This window comes from Triticum aestivum, chromosome 3A (genome assembly GCF_018294505.1).
Source record: "Triticum aestivum cultivar Chinese Spring chromosome 3A, IWGSC CS RefSeq v2.1, whole genome shotgun sequence".
NCBI classification, from domain to species: Eukaryota; Viridiplantae; Streptophyta; class Magnoliopsida; order Poales; family Poaceae; genus Triticum; species Triticum aestivum.
This window is the reverse complement of record NC_057800.1, coordinates 3,229,537-3,234,373: the sequence shown is the minus strand read 5'-3', so window position 1 is coordinate 3,234,373 and position 4,837 is coordinate 3,229,537.

The following is a 4,837-nucleotide window of genomic DNA, read 5'->3' as shown; positions in this document are numbered from 1 at the left end:
GAAGGATAGGAAAGAAGAAAATAAGAAGGGGAAGAAAGAAGAAGAGGAGAGGAAGAAGAGGAGAAATAAATAAGAAGAGGAAAAAAGAAGAAAAAGAAGAGGAGAAGAAGAAAGGAATAGAGGAGAAGAAGAAAAAAAATAGATTCTATTTTTTTTCTTCTTCTCCTCTATTCCTTTCTTCTTCTCCTCTTTTTTCTTCTTCTTGTTTTCTTCGATCTTCTCTTCTATTCCTTTCTTCTTCTCCTCTTTTTTTTCTTCTTTTTTTTCTTCGATCTTCTCCTCTATTCCTTTCTTCTGTCGTCGTCGATATACCCCTCCCGATAACTTCAACACGAGGGGGGTCGATATACCCCTCGGATAACTTCGACATGAGGGGCGGTCCATATATATACCCCCTCTCGACTGTGATAAGTTATACCGCGGGAGCACTCCCCGACCCTCTCGCTCGACCAAAACTCTCGAGGACACCCAAACCCTAGAAAAAACGATGTCGTTCTCCTACCCCCTCCCGCCGCGCCCCTCCCGACAAACTCTCTTGAGGCCACCCCAAACCCTTGAAGCGTTGTCGAGGCCACCCCAAACCCTAGAGAAGCAGCGTTGAGGCCACTAATTAATATATATGATTCCTTACTATGATTAGCTAGCTAGTTCTACCTTTGCCACTAATATATCCATCTGTCATGTTTGAATAATAATTTCCATGTTGTAAATATTTGTAGAAACTATGGACACCGCCCGAGACGAAGCAAAAGAAGCGTTGTTGAGGGACATAATCGCAATGGGATGTGATGCCGTCTGCTCGTTGTTTCTCAACGACACCGATGCTATGGAAGGAGAGGGTGAAGAAGCTGGCTCCGGTGACCTAATGTCGGTGCAAGAAGGAGAACGTGAGGACGGCTCCGGTGACCTAATGCCGGTGCAAGAAGCTGGCTCCGGTGACCGAACCGAGTCCGGCCAGGTATATATATTAGTTAAGCCTGTGCTGACTAGCTAATTGATGCATTCATTGTTTTGGTATGTACACATATTAATTAAGTCTTTGTTCTTTTTTCTAGCCCTCCAGATCGAGCACAACTGAGGTAAAGAGACGAGGCCCGAAGAAAAAGTTGAGCTCGGATGAAAGGTTTGAGATCATAGCAATCGCGCCCGACGACCAACCGACCGAACCCATCCGAACAAATAACGCATTTGTTGCTCAGTGCGGGTTTCTGGTTAGGGACAAGATCCCGATCAGCATCCAGCAATGGTTAAAGCCGGCTATAGAAGAGCCTGAGGTGTCTTACGTCAATGATATGCAGAAAAATGATCTTTGGACTGAGCTGAAGTCAAATTTCACCCTACCGCTAGAGGATGATCCGGAGAAGCCAGTTAAAGATCAATTAATCAAGTATTTTGCTCTTAAGAGGATGGCAGACCTATTCAGGAGGTGGAATAAAGAGCTGAATAGGTTTGTCGATAAAAAATAGACACCAGAATTCAAGGGCAGATACGAGAAGATCAGAGATCACTGGCCTGCATTTGTGGCCCACAAGACATCAGAAAAGAGTAAGAAGATGTCGGCGACAAACAAGAAAAATGCTGCGAAGAAGACGCTTCACCATCGCACGGGGTTAGGTGGCTACCTCGTAGCCCGGCCTAAGTGGGCCAAGGCTGAGAATGATCTGGTTGAAAAAGGGATCGAACCAGAGACAATGAACTGGCCAGACCGTTGCCGGACTTGGTTCTTCGGGGCTGGCGGAACCTTGGACCCTGTATCAGGGAAGTGCATTTGGACGGACGATCAATTGGATATACCAGTCAAGAGGCTTCAGCAGTATATCGAAGCAGCGCAACAAGGGACGTTCATTCCAGACAGAGAGAAGGACGAGCTCACAATGGCCCTCGGGAACCCTGAGCACCCTAGGCGGACACGAGGCACGCCAGGCTCCATTCTGTGGAAGGCTGGGTTTCTGGACGCAGGCGGTTACAAATGCCAGGAGAGGAGGAAGAAAGTGCAGCAGTCCGAACTGCTGGTGCTTAAAGCAAGGGTACTCGGGATAGAGGAACGAGAAGCAAATCGCAGCAAACGAACTACCGAAGCCTCCCCAGAAGCTACCCCGCCATCTCAGCGGAGAAGCAGCATGGTTTCCACCGAGCTGCTTCAGCCGGAGCATGTATTGACGGCTCCTGCCAGCTATCCCGTGGATGCTATCACGGAATCTCAAAATTGCCACCTTATGACACAATGTATTAATATGAAGGTCAAGGCGGTTGTTGGCTCTGTTTATCCTTCTGAACCCGGCGCAACTTTTCACTGCCGGCCGATTCCAGAAGGATATGCTAGGGTGATGGTGGATTAAATAACGGAGGGATTTGAGGAGCTCCCGCTTGACCACCCTACCAGTGAAGGGGAGACTCGGCTGGGTTCTGCTCTGAAGACTCCATGCCTGTGGCGGAAGGATCTCATCAACCTTCAGAACTAGACGCCTCCGCCTCCTCCTCCTCCTCTGGCGAGTCAAGGCACTCCACCTCCTCCACCGCCTCCTCCTCCGGCGAGTGACGATCAGGGCACTCGGCCGGCTCCTTCTTCGGCGCGTGGCGGCACTCCGCCTCCTTCTCCGCCTGCGCCTGCACGCCCGAGCAGCCAGCCTCCTCCTTCTCCGGCTCGTCAGCAAGGGCGGAAGAGACCCACCGCCGCTCCAGCAGCTGCTCCGGCGCGTCGTAGTCCTTCTCCTCTGCCTCGTAAGCAAGTAAAGAAGACAGCCGCTCGTCTGCTCGGCCGGCGTCTAGCAGTACAGCCAGAGGCGGGAAGACATACAGATTCGGTCCTTCTCTGAAGACTCCGGAGAAGTTACCATACGAGATGAGCCCGGAGGAGAACGCGAAGATTGCGCGAACCGAAGCGAAGGAATGGTTTGAAGTGTTGAAAGCACAGAGACATCCACCTCCAGAGGAGAAGGTAGATCCGGTGAAAGCGAAGCGCACTCTGGCTGCCCTGGCAAAACCACCCAAGTCTCCGCCGAAAGGCAACTATGAGCGCATTATTGCAAAGACATGGGCCGAAGCGGAGCGGTCGGGAAGTACAATCAGTGTTCAAAAGATGAAAGAACGACAAGCAGCTGGGAAACAAATTGCCCAGCTCGGCGAACAAGGGAATCAATCGTGCCCCCCGCTCAAGGTGCCTAGCGACATCGTCGATCTGAGGATGGTGCACGGTTATAGCAATCTTGGAGATTACCTGCTCAACGATGTACATTATGATTTCATGGACATGCAGATACACAGATACGAGTACGGGAAGCCTCTCGTCAAAGATGAAAGATCTCTATCAACGATGATGCGAAGATTGCATGATTGGTACTTGAAAATCTGCAGAGAGTCTGGGGGGAGGAGTGCTTTGTATGTGAGAGTTAAACCGGAGCATGAGCTCGTTGGAATTGATCTGTTGCCTATTCCATTTGAGGAGTTCTATCAGTTTTTCAATCAATTGGCCCTCGATAAAGCAACGGTCACCTGCTACTGTCTATAAGTACTACTACTTCTGTCATTAAGTCTCTCTATATAGCTCAGCTCTTTCATTGCATGTATTTATAATTATCCTCACTATATTATGTAGATTGAAGATCACCGAATTGAAGAAAAGACAAATCGGTGATATTGGGTTCGTTAACACATATCTCATAGATGCAACTGAGGTTGAACATCGTGCTACAGATACCGAGGCCAACTTGCTATGATCATTCAAAATAAATGAAAACAAAGATATAATACTCTTTCCTTACAAGTTCAAGTGAGTGTTACTGTCTTGTGCATATTCAGTTTCCCTTATATATTACTCCAGGTTATAGTAATGTAATTGATGAGTTATGCATGCGTGCGCAGGTACCACTATATTCTCCTAGAGATTAGGCTTGAGCAGGGAGTAGTAACTTTCTTGGACTCTAAACGAAAAGATCCCCAGGAGTATGCGGACATGACTGAAATCCTCGAGAAGTAAGTTAAATCGATCATTATCCACCATACCAACAACTTTGTTCATTTCCTGGTATCAAGTAATTATTTTCTTTTGTCTAGCAGGGTTTGGAGAAAATTCACCAAAAAATCTCCGGGAGTGCCGAAGATGCTGCAATTTAGATACCCGAAAGTAAGTACTATATTAGCATGTTCCGCGCGTCTCCTAGCTATTGATTCAAGCGCTAGTTTCATCAATACCATTTGGCATTCTTGCTTATCAGTTTGATTGACCTTTATTTCTTGTAAAGTGGTTGTGGCAGGAACAAGGGAATGATTTCTGTGGATACTACGTTTGCGAGTCCATCCGCCACACGACCTGTGAGCGGGGCGGGTACTCTGAGAAACAATATGAAGTGCGTAAGAAATAATATTCACAATTTTAGTTTATTACCATCATTTGTGTTGAGTTTCATTCATTAATATATATATATATATATGTATTGAACCCCTTCTTCAAATTAGATGTTTCGGCAGCGGGATGAACTCCTAGCATCTGTTCGCATGCGAGCAATTCAAGAAGAATTGGCAGCGTTCTTTCTTGACCACATGATCGCTGAAGACGGAGAATACTATGTGGACCATGCGTCCGTAATTTAGGAGATTATGTTTGTAAGAGATAATTATTGTATATATGTAGCCCGTAGTGTCGGATAGATCAATAGTAGAAAAAGGGTCAAACGTGAAGCACATTAGTGCCGGTTTGTAAAAAAACCGGCACTAATGTGATCAATAGTGCCGGTTCGAATGGCTATGCATTAGTGCCGGTTGGTAATGAACCTTTAGTACAGAGTCTTAACCTATAGTCTCGGTTGAAGACACAAACCGACACTATAGGGCAATTTTC